The sequence below is a fragment of the Rhinichthys klamathensis genome, unplaced genomic scaffold (genome assembly GCF_029890125.1).
Source record: "Rhinichthys klamathensis goyatoka isolate OS25496 unplaced genomic scaffold, OSU_Roscu_1.1 h1tg000003l_1, whole genome shotgun sequence".
NCBI lineage: Eukaryota > Metazoa > Chordata > Actinopteri > Cypriniformes > Leuciscidae > Rhinichthys > Rhinichthys klamathensis.
Window position 1 is genome coordinate 4,042,501 of NW_026606556.1, and position 20,736 is coordinate 4,063,236.

The window sequence follows — 20,736 nt, forward strand, 5'->3', positions numbered from 1 at the left end:
TATTTACCGCTCCAAAAAAACCCACTAATTTGCGCTGCTCTTAGTGGATTGCGTTGGTCATTGTGGAAAAGATCCGGCTGCGTCTGTGTTCTTTAATTTGTGCGTCGTCAGTAGATCATGCGCAGAACTTTCCACTCCCATCTGCGCTTTTATTTGAATTGCGTTCTCATGCTAATTTGCCTTGTTTTGTAAATCTGGCCTTTGGTGTGAACGGGCCTTTAGCATGAATTATGCCACATGCTCACCTGAAATAATCAAAAGCTTAAATAATAAACTTCCCAGACCGCGATATAGTGTCGGCCCTGATCCAGGCCACATCTGGTACATGTGGATTCCACGTGTTCCAGATGTGGGCCGGATCTGGGTGAGTTGCTGCACTTGGGCATGTTGCTGTCTGGGTTGTATCCTACCGCTTTGTCCTAATGGTTATTCTACAATGGATAGTTGCCGTTCTGGATGCTGATTGGTCAATCCTGTATGGTAGCTGTGCTAAAATACACAATATAGTAAAAACTCTCTATATAGTGAATATCACTGGACAGCATCAGAGTCAAAGACTGATAGTCTCAAGTGGTCTTGAGTAGTTTATGAATAAGAACTGATCTTCTATGATGGTGCTTAAAGGGATATTTCACTTTGAAATTAATTTTTGGTATGTTTTAGCTTACCTCAAGGGCATCCAAGATGTAGGTGTCTTTGTTTCCGCAGTAGTTTCAGTTTTGATATTTTTAGGTCAAACCGTTCTTGTCTGTCAGTCATATAATGCAGGTCTATGGTCACCACCTCAAAGTCATGCACAGAGAAGTCCAAATTAAACATGATTTAATGACTCGTAAATGTAGGTACACATTGATGGCCTAAGACACGAAACGAGCGGTTTGTGTGAGAAAACGAACAGTATTTATATCGTTTTTACCTCTTGTAACCACAGCCACGTCCAAGTGATCTGAGGGCGCGGGCGCTTCGGTCTGCGCAAGCGCCGGAAGTGATCTCTCGCGCGTGTACGTCACTCATTGTTTACACAGAGATTTCGGAAGTGTTACCTTTCACTGTGAAGATCTAAACATATTTAGATATACAGGAAATCGCAATGGAAGACGATTTCGATATATCAACAGACAACGTTGATTTTTTTTTTGATTTTTTTGGAAGAGATCACTTCCGGCGCTTTCCGGCGCTTGCGCAGACCGAAGCGCCGGCGCTCTCAGATCACTTGGACGTGGCTGTGGTTACAAGAGGTAAAAACGATATAAATACTGTTCGTTTTCTCACACAAACTGCTCGTTTCTTGTCTTAGGCCATCAATGTGTACTTACATTTACGAGTCATTAAATCATGTGTAATTTGGACTTCTCTGTGCATGACTTTGAGGAGGTGACCATAGACCTGCATTATATGACTGACAGACAAGAACGGTTTGACCTAAAAATATCAAAATTGAAACTACTGCGTAAACAAAGACACCTACATCTTGGATGCCCTTGAGGTAAGATAAAACCTACCAAAAATTAATTTCAAAGTGAACTATCCCTTTACTTAATTTGCTTAATAAAATAATGTGTCTTTAAAATGTCATTTAGCAGTATATCCTTGACTATTTACAATAGAGAACTGCTTAAATAAAAAAAGAATGATTTTTTTGGGGACAACTCTTGCCATTTGTTCAACAGGGGCAACCTATTTGATGTATTTTCAAATATGAGTATATTCCCTGCTAACACATTTTCGAGTTGGTACATTAAATTGTCGATTTAATAATGTATCGTAAAGTGTTTTACTATCCCCGAATTACACTTTTGCTTCTTGTTGGGAAATGACATATTGTAAATCAACGGACCTACTTTTAACATTACGTGAAAGTAGTCACACTCATTCATATCACAGAAGAATAATAAATTTCTTGGCCATTTTTTTTCTTCTTTAAAATACCATCTCTTGCAGCATGGTGCAGACTCGCTTTAAGGCTGGTAATTTACAACACTCATTAGAGCGCTGAAAGCACCTCAGTCAATCTGAACTGAGACGCCGCAGTCACAAACTACATCCTTACTGCAGTGCCTAGAAAAAAAATCAATTACACATTAAACCCAGGTAAAACTCTAATGTGGTCCTATAGAGTGTGCATGTCTATAAAGCTAAACATAAATTAATGCAGACTCCAGCATATTCCAATGAATATGGTACTTTTTTGTTCTGTTTCAACAATGTTCAGTGAAAGGAGGCGCTTAAACTCAGAAAATCAAACATTATATTATATTATACAGTATATACAGTGCTGGGTAGATTACTTACAAATTGTAGTCCATTACAGATTCCAAATTACATGACAGAAATTGTAGTTAGTAACGTAATCCATTACATTACACTACTTTTTGATTACTTTTGACCTAACATAATATATATAATAATACTGTACCACATTAATATGAAAATACAAAGAGAAAGAAAATATAGTCCATTCTTTGTTATCAACAACATGAAGTGCATTAAACAATAAACATTACATTACATGCAACACATGGTTAAATGACTCAAAGAGTGATAATTATAGTATGTAATGTGGCAATTTCACAAAACTAGAAGACTTGAGTAGAAGAATGTATGTAAGCGATATGCTTTTTTGGAAAGGAAAATTTCGAACATGAAAAAGAAGAATTAGGGAGAATCAATAAAAAATTATGTCTACTGGCATTGTGTGAATAATATCATGTAATCAATAAAAAAGTAACTGTATTCTGATCATGAGTATTGTAAAATAATCAAATTACAAGTATTTCATTTTTTAAATCTGATTACGTTATCCAGATTGCATGTATTCAGTTACTACACAGCACTGTACATGCTTTCAATAAAGACAAAAACATTGTAGTATAATAGAATTTAATATTTTACAATGATAGATGATTGTTAGGTCACAACAATGGTAACAAGGTTGAATGTAAAATGTGGGACACTGAAATCACTATCTTAAGGGCCTCAATCTAGTTCACAAAATAAATAACTAAAAATACAACAATGGTGCCTCTAAAGCTTTTAAAAAATGTAATGGGACAGTAGGAAAGTGAAACATATTCACAGAAAGTGCCCTTCATACACATGACAAATGATCACACTCTTCTTAACCTGCTAGTTGTAATGGCAAGAAGTGATTCTAAAAAGTTTCTAACAGAGCCAGCGCTTTTATTAGCATCGCAGACTCGTTTGTTTATTTGTTAGTGCATACTTGCATGAGCCTGCAGCTTGTGTAATTGGACTGGGAACTCCCGCTTTGCCTGTAAGGCCACGGTTTTTGTTCAGGTGCAGAGGCTGATCTCCAGTCAGCAGAGCTCGGCCCAGCCCGTCTCCTCTCTGCTCTGCTCCACTGCTGATCTCATCTCCATATATGAGTTGCTTTGCACTTCTTGTGCCTGACACGATTAATTAGCCACATCCAGGTAAGGGAACTTCTGACGAAGTGCCAAGAGCAATAAACATTGATCATAGTCACAGACTTTTTACTGGCTTACTTGATGGAAGGGGAATGCAGCCTTGCGTGTGTGTGTGTGTGTGTGTGTGTGTGTGTGTGTGTGTGTGTGTGTGTGTGTGTGTGTGTGTGTGTGTTTAATGTGTCCCTGTGAGTTGGAATATGTCTGTGCGTGAGGATGCACATATATTCAGGGGCCTCATGCATGTTTATATCTTTACTGATTGATCAATTGATTGATTGAGCCACTGATGGCTTAGGCAAAAAAAAAAAAAAAAAAAAATGTGTGTGTGTGTGTGTGCAAATTAAGGATGCACTTCTATCTGTGTGTGTGTGTGTGTGTGTGTGTGTGTGTGTGTGTGTGTGTGCAAATTAAGGATGTACTTCTATCTATATAGAATATTAAGAATAAATTTACACAGCAAGAAGAGCTGTCCACAGCCATAAAAGAGGACAACTAAAAGAAAAAAAAAAGTGCTATATCAGTGCAAGTAAAAGTTGTGAAGTTAGTTTTTATAGTTGATATAGGTATATAGAGGGAATTGAACATTTAAGCTTACATAGTCACTTTTATAGCTTTACCTATTTATATTACTTTTATAGGCTATATATCTATATTAATTTAAACTTGTACATCTATAATTACATGGAAAATTGAGAAGTCACACAGCAAGTAACATATTTTTTAGTAAGTGTTTTAATCTAATTGTTTTCATTTTAAAATATGTTCAAAAAGTAATCAAAAAGTAATCAGATTATATTACCTAAAATGTGTAATGTAATGTGTTATAGCGAATGGCGACTGGGGTCTTATCGAATCAGGGGATTCAACATGAATCCATATGACTTGTGTGCACTATATTTAAGTCGAACAATATGTGAGGAACAGGGCTATTATCATTAACTATATATATATATATATATAGTTTTAGTTTAAGTTGACTTATATTTTAAACCAAATACTAAAAAAAAAAAAAGAATAAAAATGACAAAACTTATGTTAATACTAACTAAAATTTTCAGAATGTAATTTGTTTTCAGTAATGGATTACAGTTTGTAAGTAATCCACACAGCACTAGTGTAGTGTACACATTTTAGCATTAAAGAGGACCAAAATGCATGATGATCACTGGCATATGTCACATGTATGTGCATTTCAGCCAGATCTAACCTATATATATATATATATGTGCATTTTTTTTGTAATATACATTTACAGTCAGCTTATTTGAATGAGCATGATACCTCTAGCTACATAAACTAGTATGCGTAGGTCATCAGGATCATGTCGAAGCACGCAAGTGCGTGTTGTGACTTTATAATAAACCATAGACCTAATTTTAGGGGGATTTTCTTTTCAAGGTCATAATGCTGGCAGGCTGAAGAGAGCATCAAAAACAATCCCGTCTCTTTTTCCAGAGCTGGACGTCCTGAAAATGCACATAAAAAAAAAATTTGCAAAACCAGAGCATAATGAAGCTGCAAAACAAAAACAGTGCCTTGGCCAAAAGGAGAGCAAATACTGAGGGGTGTAATGGAGGCCAGATGAGCTGACAGTAACAAATACCTCCATTAGCTGCCACTGATGGAAGACTGGAGAGGTGGAAGAGGCTTTCACACAGAGGTGTTACAGGATGTGTCATGTCCAGGTGGGACATGGGAGTCAAGTCGACCTGAGCGAAAGAGGACCGGAGAGGAAAGCAGAGGAGTGCAGACGGGAAGCCCACGGACCTGAGCACTGGTGCATTTTCCAAGGAGTTTGTGTGTGTGTGTGTGTGTGTAACGGACGGCTGGGATTTCAATCAGAGACTTCTTTATGCAGTCTTCTAACACATAATGAACTGAAGCACTGCTCAGCATGAGCAAGCCTTATTCACACACACCGCCAGTGTTTAAGCATCATTACGGAACACACACACCACAGCTCACGCAATCAAAACCAAATGTGCATTGGAAAGACACATCAGAAATGACAATGCGCTGAACGGAAAGTGATTTGTCCAATCCGTTAAAAGTTTATATCAACAATTAGTTCATAATAAGTCAGTTTGATTAAAAGCTGAAGGCCACAGGCCTGCTCAGTTCCTCAGGGGCTGATCTGGTGTATAAAAAAAAAATTACCTCACCCTAAACCTGTCAGCACACCATTACAGCCCACGCCGCCATATGATGGCATGCCAAAAAAAAATAAAAAAAATACTGAGGCCATTGTAGCGAGAAGGTGTTGGCAGATGTAGGCTTAAGGAATGCAGTGACAGGGTTATTTGTTAGACAGAGTTTGTGCAATGGAGAAATGTTTAAGGGAAATATAGGCTTCGGTCTGTGGGTTCTTATCAGTAAGCCTAATAGAGTTGGATAGGGGAATATCTTGATGAGGAATCAGATAAAGACAGAAAGAAAAACATAAACCTCAAAACACTAGCAACCAAAAGCTACAGTCTAGAGAAGAAGCAATGACTCATGCAGGACAGAGAGCCAAGAAGAGGTTTGCAGCCCATCTGCAGGAACATGGGTACGCACAAAGAATAAACTCTGAGAGTGACACAATGCATGCCCTGCAATCTGTTGTGGAAAAAGTTCAACTGGTGCCAAATATTTGTCATTTCCCAAAATTTTTTTTTTTAAATAAATATGGCGACTGGGGTCTTATCAAATCAGGGGATTCAACATGAATCCATATGACTTGTGTGCACTATATTTAAGTCTACTTAAAGGATAATTCCGGTATTTAACACTTTGAGTCTATTTTCTAGTTTGTTTTGGATGAACTAGAGTGGTGGACTTAGAAATTTTGACGATGGGTCCTGTCTCGACTTTTTGACTATTTTAGAATCGCCTCTGACCGCTTCAGAGTGGATGTCTATGGGCATGCTCAAACATGTCCTTAAAACAACCCTTAACGTTCGTTTTCAAAACTGTGCAACTCACCGAGTGGTTAGTGGTGTTCGTTGATGTTCCAAAACAAGTAGCGTAGCGAAATACAGTTTCTGTCGTGTTTTATTTGCCATTTTTTAAAATCGTATTGATGTCTGCTGGAGGACTCAGTGCTCGTTGATATTACTGCGCTACCGGAAACGGAAAGGGGTCTGTTTACATTTGGTTGTAGTCTTTTCGCTCGGTTCTCCGTCTCTCAGAAGGCTAGCGTGAGCTGAGCAACTGCGGCAAAGTGGTTGTCGCCATCAAGTGGTCGGGAGTGTGCTAATGCTTCAGACTCAAATATCGAGCGGAAGTTTATACGCGGTTGTGAGGTATCTGAAAAAATAGTTCCACTATAGCAAATAACACGGATTGAAAGCATACATTGCGCCGATATATTTGTTTTTAATCATCAACGAACACCACTAACCACTCGGTGAGTTGCACAGTTTTGAAAACGAACGTTAAGGGTTGTTTTAAGGACATGTTTGAGCATGCCCATAGACATCCACTCTGAAGCGGTCAGAGGCGATTCTAAAATAGTCAAAAAGTCGAGACAGGACCCATCGTCAACATTTCTAAGTCCACCACTCTAGTTCATCCAAAACAAACTAGAAAATAGACTCAAAGTGTTAAATACCGGAATTATCCTTTAAGTCAAACAATATGTGAGGAACAGGGCTATTATCGTTAACTATATACACTCACCTAAAGGATTATTAGGAACACCATACTAATACTGTGTTTGACCCCCTTTCGCCTTCAGAACTGCCTTAATTCTACGTGGCATTGATTCAACAAGGTGCTGAAAGCATTCTTTAGAAATGTTGGCCCATATTGATAGGATAGCATCTTGCAGTTGATGGAGATTTGTGGGATGCACATCCAGGGCACGAAGCTCCCGTTCCACCACATCCCAAAGATGCTCTATTGGGTTGAGATCTGGTGACTGTGGGGGTCATTTTAGTATAGTGAACACATTGTCATGTTCAAGAAACCAATTTGAAATGATTCGAGCTTTGTGACATGGTGCATTATCCTGCTGGAAGTAGACATCAGAGGATGGGTACATGGTGGCCATAAAGGGATGGACATGGTCAGAAACAATGCTCAAGTGGGCCGTGGCATTTAAACGATGCCCAATTGGCACTAAGGGGCCTAAAGTGTGCCAAGAAAACATCCCCCACACCATTACACCACCACCACCAGCCTGCACAGTGGTAACAAGGCAAGATGTATCCATGTTCTCATTCTGTTTACGCCAAACTCTGACTCTGCCATCTGAATGTCTCAACAGAAATCGAGACTCATCAGACCAGGCAACCTTTTTTCCAGTCTTCAACTGTCCAATTTTGGTGAGCTCTTGCAAATTGTAGCCTCTTTTTCCTATTTGTAGTGGAGATGAGTGGTACCCAGTGGGGTCTTCTGCTGTTGTAGCCCATCCGCCTCAAGGTTGTGCGTGTTGTGGCTTCACAAATGCTTTGCTGCATACCTTGGTTGTAACGAGTGGTTATTTCAGTCAAAGTTGCTCTTCTATCAGCTTGAATCAGTCGGCCCATTCTCCTCTGACCTCTAGCATCAACAAGGCATTTTCGACCACAGGACTGCCGGATACTGGATGTTTTTCCCTTTTCACACCATTCTTTGTAAACCCTAGAAATGGTTGTGCGTGAAAATCCCAGTAACTGAGCAGATTGTGAAATACTCAGACCGGCCCGTCTGGCACCAACAACCATGCCACGCTCAAAATTGCTTAAATCACCTTTCTTTCCCATTCTTACATTTAGTTTGGAGTTCAGGAGATTGTCTTGACCAGGACCACACCCCTAAATGCAGTGAAGCAACTGCCATGTGATTGGTTGATTAGATAATTGCATTAATGAGAAATTGAACAGGTTTTTCTAATAATCCTTTAGGTGAGTGTATATATATATATATATATATAGTTTTAGTTAAAGTTGACTAATGCTTAAAACCAAATACTTAAAACTATACAAAAAAAAACTATATAGAAAAAAGACAAAAAATTCAAATTATTAAAGGGGTCATATAATGCCATTTTTGTACAAGCTAATATGATTATTTAGGGTCTAAATTAAAAGTTTGTAATATACTTTAATTAAAAATTCTCATTAGTATTGTAAGAAAACACTTATTTTACCTGGTCAAAAACAGCTCTGTTTTCAGCACGCCGTTTCAGTGCATATGACTTTAAATGATCATGAGCTTTGCTCACCCCGCCTCTCTGTTCTGTGCGTACACGTTTGTAACACAATACCATAACGTGTTGTTCATTATAAACGTGGGATTATGAATTATATGGAGAACGTCGTACATAGAAAACATGCAGTAATGTACCCTGAGTGTAAACCTTAGACTCATTCATCGTGAAGCGATTTGCAAAGATATAAATATTAATATAAAGTTTAATAAAACGTTACACTCACTTCAGTTGTTCTAGAGGTTCAGCAGGAACACGAATATCTGGTACCGATTCTTCATTCAGGAGCAGCTGCTTAGCAAAACCAGCTTTATACTGACCCTCGTTTATAAAGCAGTCTGCTGAGAAATGATTCGCGCAAACATGAAAGCATTGACGTTGCTCGTGGGGAATATTCCCTTCGAAAACAAACTCAACCACTGCGTCTTCAGCGGTTCGGATTTAGGAACATTAAAATGACTGCTGTGTTCGTTATTACACCCAAGAACAGAACACCACAATCGCTTAGACGCCATTCTGCTCATAGACAGTGCTCCAGCATATCAACAATGACCGCGCCGGTCCGCGCGGACTATGATTGACAGCTGGCTCACGAGCAGTGGTGGACGAAGTACACAGACCATGTACTTAAGTAAAAGTTGAGATACCTAGTGTAAATATTACTCCAGTAAAAGTGGAAGTGCTCCCTTTAAACGTCGACTTGAGTAAAAGTATAAAAGTACTTGGCTTCAAATGTACTTAAGTATCAAAAGTAAAAGTAATTTGGTGTAATGTAGTTCCAATGTCTTGTTATGTCCTTTATACACTCAATCAAGTCATTTAAGGTTAAAAAAAAGCCCACTAACACCACTCTGAAAATACTATGTTCTGTATTTGTGATATCTGGTACTGATATCTTTTGAAATTATCATAAGCACATCATACTAAATGGAAACCACATGATTAGGAATAAATAGGGTTGGGGGAAACCACATTAGACATGTATTTCTTTAACAATTTATTGTTTGAAGTAATGTAGAAATCTTACTCCTTTATCACATGGCACATTGCTCCTTTACTATTTCACAGCTGTGCAATAACTTGCAAAAACATATTTACTCAAGTTTACACAGGGTCTTTTTTCCAATTTACTAAACATGACTCCTTACAACACTGTATGTCCACTCTAAAAACAAATGTTAGTGTTTGCATAAATCACACAAAAACAGAAACTAACACACCACCAGATTTCCCTGAAGACTTGCGTAGTATGTAGAACTACTAACTAGTAGTGATGTGCTATAACAGAAGAATAACAGAAATAGTAGTGTTAACTGTATGACCTACCTAAAGCTAAAATATTTTTTGTTTAGTTTGAGAAGGAGCTGATTTTCAAAATTTCTGGCATCCAATCTTGCCCTTCTTGGGCTGAAAATCAGTCCAGCAGTGCTAAAGAGACGTTCGCATGCAGCAGAAGCTGGTAAGGCAGTGTTGATTTTAAGAGACAATTTGCAAACCGCAGGATAAGATTGCAGTATCTCTTTGTTGTCTACTTTAGAGGCAAGGTACCCTTCTAGCTGTTTAACACTTTCCTGCCCATGAGTTGTCTTCATGCTTGAAAAGAAGTCATCATCATCTGAAGCACTCGATCCATTGGCTGGTGGTGACTGATGTGAACGTTCTTCCTCCAGATGGTCCTTGATGTAGGCAAGTCCTAATATACAACATATATTGGGACAGATGCCAGAAATCATGTTATATAAATGATAGGGCAATTCCGGTGTACAGTACAGAGGAAAAAGAATGAACTACTTTGGAGCAATATGCATAGTTATGGATAGGCAGCTAAAGCTGACATATGAGGGCAAAGATCAGTTCTATGCCACATTAGATCAGCTTTACTTCCCTGGCCACAACTCAGTCTAGGTTGAGTCAAACTTGACTTTTAGGCATATATATGAATCCAGGTCACAACCCCCCACCCTTTTAAGTAAATAAACTTATATAAATGTGCTTGTTTAGTTTTTTTTGTTTACTTTTGTTTTGTGAACTAAGCGCATGACATCTGTAATTAAAATGCAACAAAACATATGTACATACGTAGTAACATACCTAGGTTTAATAGGTCCTCATCAGATGTCCACGCTGTTTTAAATTTTGGGAGTAGGATGGCAGCAGCAATAAACTCTGGTTCAGCCATCATGTCTTTAAAGCGCTTTTGTAGTCCCTCTAGGACTGCATCCACCAAAGGTTTGCAGTACCTGTAAGGTGGGGGAGAGAAACTGATACAGTACAATATCACAACATTTACAGCATGCATTTATACTGAGACAATGACAATAACAACAAGCATCCCAATACTTAATTGTTAAATATGATTTGACGGTCTTACATCTATTGTGTTCTTGGTCAATGTGTTCATAAAGGCCTCTTTTTAATCATTTTACTAATGGCACACATTAACTTCCTACACGTATGCTATATGAAGTTTTAAGGGAGTTGAATTGTGTATGATAAGGAATACACCTTAATAACATGGGGTGAAAGAATCTCTACCTGGAATTTGTGTGGATTCGTTCAAGCTTATTGATGAGGAGCGTCAGAGTTGGCAGAAGCCATCCCATCTGAACATCCGTCTCAGCTTGAAGGATGTTGAGGGCTTTGGCGAGAGGACCCATGGTTCTGGCAAATTCCTCCAGAAAGGAAATTTCAACTGAACTCAACCTAACAAACATAAAGAACACTTAAGTCTTGTGTGTGTGTGTGTGTGTGTGTCTGTCTGTGAGAGAGTGTGTGTTTGTGTGTCTGTCTGTGAGTGAGTGATTGTGTGTGTGTGTCTGTGAGAGAGTGTGTGTTTGTGTGTCTGTCTGTGAGTGTGTGATTGTGTGTGTGTGTGTCTGTGAGAGAATGTGTGTTTGTGTGTCTGTCTGTGAGTGAGTGAGTGAGTGATTGTGTGTGTGTGTCTGTGAGAGAGTGTGTGTTTGTGTGTCTGTCTGTGAGTGAGTGAGTGATTGTGTGTGTGTGTCTGTGAGAGAGTGTGTGTTTGTGTGTCTGTCTGTGAGTGATTGTGTGTGTGTGTGTGTGTGTGTGATGAGTGGTGACGCTGCTCGGACTATAATTGTACTCCATTTCCCCTTACTTAAAGCAACTGAATAGTTAAGCAATATTTTCCAATATTACATATTGGAATGAAAGGTATATTTAAAAAAAGTTACACTTACATTGGCAACTTCAGTGCAGTGCATACAGTTCTACCAGAAAGACTCGGGAGAATAAATACTGTAACAATAAATACATTTATTGATAGCCCAGCAAGCAATAAAGTTCTTTGGCGTAGGCCCCGTCCATAGCTCGCAATCCGAGGGTCCGGACTCTGCATTTCCTGCCTGAAGACGAAGGCAGGGGCGCAGCCGACCCCCCGTGAGGTATAGGAAGGGGCCATCCTGGTGGTGGTGGGGAGGATGGTGGATGGAGGGGAAGGGACCATCCTGGTGGTGGTGGGGAGGATGGAGGTGCATGAAAGCGTCAGCATCTGCGAACTCAGACATGTGTAAGTACTGGTCTTTTATACCACAAGTCTTAGACACGATTGGATAGATGAGAAGGTAATAAGTGACGCAGCAATTGAGTCTTCCTGGCAGAACTTAACGCTAGAGCTTCCATTTCTCAGGGCCCCTTCTCCTTCATCTTTGATTATTCTCACGATTCTTTCAACAGAGAGCAATAATGAGTTCCATCGTGTGTCGTTTGGCCGGATCAGTTGTATTTTGCATGTTTCCTCTACGATGTCTGAAGCAGTGGAGGATCGAGATGTCTTGTTCCATAAGCCACTGCATTTCGCAAAAGCTGATCGTGACAGTCTTTTATAGGAGTCACTGGAATTGGCCTTGGCTGCATCAACTGTGGCAACAAGGTTTAATAGATGACATGCACAGCGATGATGCTTTGGAAGCTGAAATTGTAGGCCATCATCTTCCATTAAGATTGGTGTTACCTCAATGAAGTCAACATCAACACCTTCCTCTTCCTGTTCATCATCATCACTGCAAGCATCCTCTTCAGTCTCACTGGAGGCACAGTTATTGTTCTCATCTTGTTGTTGCTCTCCATATTCTCTAAATGCCTTTATGAAATTGGACCCATTGTCTGTGGTGGTTCTAACAATTTTTTTCTCTATGCCAAATTCGGAATGGATGTCATTCAATGCACTGCCCAACACATCAAAAGTGTGTGGCCCTTTAATCCGCCGGCAAGCAAGTGCCACAGAGCACCTCTTCAATGAATCTCGATCCACCCAGTGGGCAGTGACCCCGAGAAATCCTCTCCTTCTTGCACTCCAACAGTCAGTCGTTGTGGCAATGAATTCAATGGAGGACATTGCTTGTTTAATATTTCTCTTCATTTCTTGGGCACCCTCTTCTATTTTCCGGCGCAATGTAGTTCTGGACATCACACGTGAATTAGGCTGTAGCTCTTGCACTAAAGCATGAAACGCAGGCTGTTCTACCACAGTAAATGGTTGAAGACTCTGAATTACAAAATGTATGACTACGTTGTCTATCTTTGTTTGATTCACAATCTTCGTTTCTCCTAATTTCAGTTGTCTGGAAGTGGAGAGAACTGGGTTTTCAGCTTTTCTTTTTCGAGGGGCTGTCAGGGCATTGTATCTTTCCAAGTGATTTGAATGCTTTCTCTGGACAGAAAGGGGGACAACACATGATGAACATCATATCTTCACAGCAATATATCTCAATTTCATAATTTTGAAAATAGTTTTTTTTGCATGTACAGTAGGCTGCCGAGAAGGCTGAATAACTAGCTAGCCTACATCAATCGCAGGCTACTGTTCAAGTAGCTACCAATCAATCATACCTTGCATGTAAACCTAGTCAAATAGAAGCCAAAATGCCTAAATGCATTTTCATCATTTTACATTGAATTTCTTTAGACATACTACACATTCTATGAATGAGCTTGTCAAGTAAATGGCATTTTTAGGGGGTAACGTTAGGCTATTTGTATTTCTAGCCAAGTGCCTTGGTGTTAATGAGCTTTGCTAATGTTACTAGTCTGCAGTTTCCTAGCTTAACCTTGCACAATGCAACTGATGTCCACGTTTATTATTAACACAACGTATGAGCGTATTATATCCAGTTTGGGTAAAACGACAGGTATATTAGCCTTTAATTAATTTCACAGTCAAACTGAAAATTACTTACCTCTATGTGTTTCTTTAGATTGGACGGCGAATTCTTGAAAGAAGAAATCGTATGCTTCTGAGGCAGACAGAGAAGGCACTTAAAAATGAACGATTCGTTCTTCCTTTCCACTACTTCAAATAGTTCGCTTAAATATGGCCATGGGTGCTCAATTTCAATATCTGGCGCTTTTTCGATTATTGCGTTGGCTATAACAACCGTGACGGCGAAAATTCGGCAAATGAATAGACAGTAAAGCGCAGGCGCAGCCAGCAGCAGCGCCCAAACTGCACGACACACGATGTGTTCTGATTGGTACACTTGAGGAGCACGTGCACTTATTTGGACCTGTCACTGGTCACGCATGTATGTCGTGGAAAGGAACGTAAAAAGAAACGACAGGTTTTAGGAAAGTAGTGGAGTAAAAAGTAAGGTTTTTCACTTCGAAATGTAGTTGAGTCAAAGTATAAAGTCTCACAAAACAATGATACTCAAGTAAAGTACAGATACGCTAAAAAGTTACTTAAGTACGGTAACGAATTACTTGTACTTCGTTACTGTCCACCACTGCTCACGAGCGAGGGCGGGTCTGTGTTGAAACGCGCCTATCAATCAACAATCGCGGGAGGGGCGTCCGACCGTGTGACGTCACACGGTCGAACGGCTCGATTTGAGGCAGGGGAAAACATATAAGGAGATTAAAACAAAACCACTGGATGGATTTTTATCATTATATCGAGGGCTTGGAACCAGAGGGGCGTAAGTGGCATTTTGGGCGAAAATGAGTTCTATATATCAAATTAAAGGTCTTGATGAGCTCTATCTAGTTGTGCCAAAAAGACCTATCTGAGATCAAACTGTATTGAATAAAGCAACAAAACAATACAGACCTAACACAAAAGTGTGAGTAATGTTTGGAGCCAGAAGGGCGTAAGTCCACTTACGCCCTTCTGGCTCTGAAAAATACATGTAGGACCCACATTTTTGTTCAGAGCCAGAAGGGCGTAAGTGTAGTTGGTGCCCTAAAACTGCATTCAAAATGGCTGACACAACTGCAGACATGGAACTGTCTGAGGCAGAAACGATTTTGATGAATATTATGAAACAAACTGATGAATCCACTCACCTAAAGGATTATTAGGAACACCTGTTCAATTTCTCATTAATGCAATTATCTAATCAACCAATTACATGGCAGTTGCTTCAATGCATTTAGGGGTGTGGTCCTGGTCAAGACAATCTCCTGAACTCCAAACTGAATGTCAGAATGGGAAAGAAAGGTGATTTAAGCAATTTTGAGCGTGGCATGGTTGTTGGTGCCAGACGGGCCAGTCTGAGTATTGCACAATCTGCTCAGTTACTGGGATTTTCACGCACAACCATTTCTAGGGTATTGTTCAAAGAATGGTGTGAAAAGGGAAAAACATCCAGTATGCGGCAGTCCTGTGGGCGAAAATGCCTTGTTGATGCTAGAGGTCAGAGGAGAATGGGCCGACTGATTCAAGCTGATAGAAGAGCAACTTTGACTGAAATAACCACTTGTTACAACTGAGGTATGCAGGCAAAGCATTTGTGAAGCCACAACACGCACAACCTTGAGGCGGATGGGCTACAACAGCAGAAGACCCCACCGGGTACCACTCATCTCCACTACAAATAGGAAAAAGAGGCTACAATTTGCAAGATCTCACCAAAATTGAACAGTTGAAGACTGGAAAAATGTTGCCTGGTCTGATGAGTCTCGATTTCTGTTGAGACATTCAGATGGTAGAGTCAGAATTTGGCGTAAACAGAATGAGAACATGGATCCATCATGCCTTGTTACCACTGTGCAGGCTGGTGGTGGTGGTGTAATGGTGTGGGGGATGTTTTCTTGGCACACTTTAGGCCCCTTAGTGCCAATTGGGCATCGTTTAAATGCCACGGCCTACCTGAGCATTGTTTCTGACCATGTCCATCCCTTTATGGCCACCATGTGCCCATCCTCTGATGGCTACTTCCAGCAGGATAATGCACCATGTCACAAAGCTCGAATCATTTCAAATTGGTTTCTTGAACATGACAATGAGTTCACTGTACTAAAATGGCCCCCACAGTCACCAGATCTGAACCCAATAGAGCATCTTTGGGATGTGGTGGAACGGGAGCTTCGTGCCCTGGATGTGCATCCCACAAATCTCCATCAACTGCAAGATGCTATCCTATCAATATGGGCCAACATTTCTAAAGAATGCTTTCAGCACCTTGTTGAATCAATGCCACGTAGAATTAAGGCAGTTCTGAAGGCGAAAGGGGGTCAAACACAGTATTAGGATGGTGTTCCTAATAATCCTTTAGGTGAGTGTATATTGAAGAAGTTGAAGATGAGTCAGAGTTGTTTGAATGCATTTCCTCACAAGAGTGATGACAGTAAGACATAATCATGCCTTGAGAGCCTTACCTTGTTAGCCTAGCCTAGCATGGCTAACGTTAATCCCATTGGTTTGGTCTGATCTGGCTAACTGTGCCTGTGTTCTGACAGAGAATATTCTTTTGAACTTTCTCATAATCTACTTTACCCTAGCCTTGAACTAATAGATTCAGGGCACTCATGTAGGATATTATATTAATAAATATTAATGTGTTAATCATTAAGGGACACAGCCACATGAGGTGAGGAAGAGAGATCAACTTGAGGGACACATGGAGACAGATGAAGGAAGTGAGTTCTGACTTGCATAGAAAATAAGTTAGAACATTACCTTATCTAATCCTTACCCCGAATTATTAGTATCAGGGCATTTATGTAGGATATTAATAAATATTAATTATATAATTTAGGGACACAGCATGAGATGAGGGAGAGAGATGAGGGACACATGGAGACAGCAGAAGATGGGGAAAGAGAGACAGGCAGGGACACAGATCATGCAATTGATGAGGGACACATGGAGACAGAAGAAGATCGAGGGACTAAGACAGTAGACATTGAGCCTGTTTAGGAGGGAGGGGTTGAAAGTGGCCAGGAAGAGGATGCCAACACACCACAAAAAGGAAGAAAAAGACAGAGAGATGTTGAAAATTGGACAAGAAACCAACGTAAAAGGTTAAGAAATTCTGGCCAAGGCTACATTAATTCACATGGCATTCATGTTCCAGGAAGGAAGGTGAGGGAAAAGAACTAAAAAGCAAAAAGAACACGAGAGAACTGTCAATTGAATAGAGTATTGAAAAAAAAAAGAATTGTAATGAAATCAATTGAACAACTCATGAATTGCCAATCAGAAGTGTGTTTAGCAAGTTCAGTGACTTTAATTACAGTCTGTAGTGTTCAGCAGATGCCCAGAATGGAAAGGTGAAAAAAATAATAAAAAAAAATAAAAAAAAATAATGAATGAGTTAAATGAAAAATAATTACTTGTTCAAGTGTGATTCAAGTGTTAATTATTCAATCAATTCCCCTTTTGATCAATTATTTTCTGCATTGTTCAGCAGATACGCCCAATATGTCCATAAAAGACTTGGAAATGTTTGGTGCCAAAAAGGCGTATCTGACGTTTTTGACATATTTTTTTATTTTAAAATGTTTTAGAACATGTTCATTGTGTTAATATGCCATACATTTTTTACTTAAATACTCATTCATGTAAGTATGCCTGTGGTTGCAATGTTTGTGGTTTAAGGGTAATGATACAGGTGATTGAAGTGTGGTCAAAATTTTGTTTTGTCTCTCCTGTAAAGTTTGTCAAAAGCCACTTACGCCCCTCTGGCTCCAAGCCCTCGATATGATGGTTGTGTACAGGCACTGCCAACACACATTTCAGTACAATCAACTTGAAAAAGTGCATGTACCATTATATGACCCCTTTAACTAAAACTGTAAGAGTATTAGTATATCAATGATACTAAAATAACACTGGACAAAACAAAGTTTAAGTAATTAATGAACACTGAAAATATTCCCCTCATCTGAATCTCATTTGATAAATGATAAACATTTTATTTTATTTGTGACAAACTAATTCATGATACGTCAATCCGTCACACGGGGTTTGAAGCCATTGACATTGGACGTCAACATGCGCTCTCGCTTGTCATAACAAAACACCACATGCCAATTCGCATATGCAGAAAGAGAATTAAGAGCTGCAGCAGATGGAAAGATGTTCAGTGAATAGAAACTTTGGTCTGTTTTTCTCACACAAAGCTTTAGTGTGGCTTAGAAGACTTTATAGTGCATGTGTAACATTGACCACTTTTATGGTAAATGCGTGAACATACTCAAACATTTCTTCATTGGTCTTTCACAAACAAATACCAGCACGCAGGTTCAGAACTACATAATGTTGAGTAAAAAAGGCCAGCATTTGCATATGTGGGTGAACTGTCCCTTTAAGCTCTGTAATTCCCCCGGCCGTTGAAGTTCTAAGGAATGGTAAACTTGGCAAATGTCATGCTTACTGTGGCTTAATGTTAACATCCAAATAACACACTCTGTCAGAGGTTAGCACCTTTTGTCAACTCTTACTGGATGATTTGACTTGAAAAAGAAGTTTAATTGTACTGAGCACGCACTTGTAAGGTACTTCAATTCTTAAAAGTTTATATAGGCAACTTAAGTAAGAGTACACTTTTGTGACTGTTTCTTAACACACTTAAGTACCCTTTTTAAAAGCGCACTTTGTAATAATGTCAAATCAAAAGTTTTATATTAAAGTACATTTTAAAGCATTTACATTCAAGTTTACTTTAAATGCTTGTCAGGTCATTCGATAGTTTACTTTAATCACTTTAAGACAAAGTTATTAAAATTACATATAAATAAGTTAAGTACTGTTTGCATTTAAAATGCATTTAAACTACTATATTTTAATTTAACTGTGAATAACATGCAATTAAGTGTCGGAAAACATTACATTCAGTTCACACACATTATTTTAAAGTATATTATTTCCATAACTGCTAAAGCTCTTTTTCAGCAAGAGAAGACTTGGAATATAACACACAAATCATATCGACTACTAATATCTCGCAACACTAGCAACCAAAGGTTATATATGCAGAAGCAATGACTCATGTATAATATGGAACCAAAAAGAGATTTGCAGAATGCATCCAGAAAGCAAAGGCAAACGTTAGAATCAAAAACTGTTCAACCAATTGCAGGTTTGTCATATCCTAGAAATGTTTCCAAAAATATACTAGAATAACAGCTATAGGGTCTTTTCAAATGAGTGAATTCAGCATGTTCCTTGTGCAATCTGGCCGACCTGTCTGTGCAGGAATGCTCTCATAATGGAGAAAACATGAGGCTTCTTTCAGTTTGGAGATGCCTGTGGAGGGGAGAAGGCTCTGCTTTAGTGTGTGCATTAGCCCGTTCATACCTGGGGGCCAATGAATAGAGCCCTCAGGTAAGCCTTGTTGAAACAAATCTAAGCTGCTAATGACACGCACTGTGAAAATATTCACAGTTCATTTAGCTTGATGACAACTGGAGCCCCCCTGTGCCCCCCCGCTCCGCTGTTTTGTGTATTAGTCATACCTTTGTGTCGTAATCTGCAACGGACGATGCTATGACAACAACTAGCATGGCATAGTGGATGGGAAATGGGAATACCATCTAATTGTCTATTGTGTAATGTTTTCTTTACGTGTTCAATACCAAAAAAGAAAAGCTCACTTGATATGATGATTTTGGCATCAGTCACACACACATGAGTACTCTTTCACCATTTTACCTGCACCCAGATCTCTTTTATTTGTCAGCAAACTTTTGACATGGAGGAAGAGTACACATATTCTTATACTTATACCATTTACTTATACTACTGACACCATAACAATACAGAGCTGGGTAAGAATTAGCGAACATGTCGTTTAAGTCACTTGAAAGATTTGTGGGACAAGACTGAAGACTGAAATTTAAATTGACTGATGATCTTCTCAATTTTCATCTTCTTAGTCCTTATATAGACGCTTCTTATGGCCCACTTCTGGTCAATAAACTGTAGTTTTATAGAAAAATACACTCTAAAGGGTGTATTGTGAAAAAATATATATATTTTGTAATTCCAAACCCGTTAGACACAAAATGAAACACAAATGAAGATCTTTTTGATGAAATCCGAGATTTCTGTCTCTCCATTGACAGCTACGCAACTGCCACTTTGAGGCTTCAAAAAGTTCATAAAGACATCGTAAAACTAATCCATATGAATTGAGTGGTTTAGTCTAAATTTCATGAAGAGACATGATCACTTTATGAACAGATCTCTCAGATTTCATCAAAAAAGATCTTCATTTGAGTTCCGAAGATCTTACAGCTTTGGAATGACATGAGGGTGACTAAAAAAACAACCCTAAAAAAAAGGGTTCCAAAAGTTGTTGTTTTTTCGTTTTTTTTGCAGCAATACATAGGTCCCAAAAGAACATTTTAGCGAAGTTCTTAAAATATATATATTTTTTGTATGAAGAACATGTTGATAAGAACATTTTTCCCACTATAAATAACATTTTGATTAAATGAAAGTACAAAATGAATGTATAAAATGTAATTTTATAGAAAAGCACTGCATAAAGATTCTTCAAAATGTCTCTTTTCGTGTTCCAACAGCATTTTGGCATCACATGACAGTGAATAACAGAAACACCATTTTTGCATGTACTGTCCTTTTAAGATCCATAATTCCCCAAGCCGTCAAAGTTCTAAGGAACTTTAAACTTGGTGAGTTTCACCCATACGGTGTCCTAATGTTGTTAACGCACAGATAACACTGTCAGAGCTTTCGTCAACTCCCTCAGGCTGAATTGACTTTGGTAAGTGGGGGCATGACACTACCTTGGACACTATTGAGTGAAAGGGATTAGGTGTTGTTAGTTTTTGAGAAAGCACAATGTCATCACTGTACATTAAGCTTTAAGACACCATATTATCATCAGCTCACGAACATTTTAGTCTCCGGACTAATTTACAGTTAGA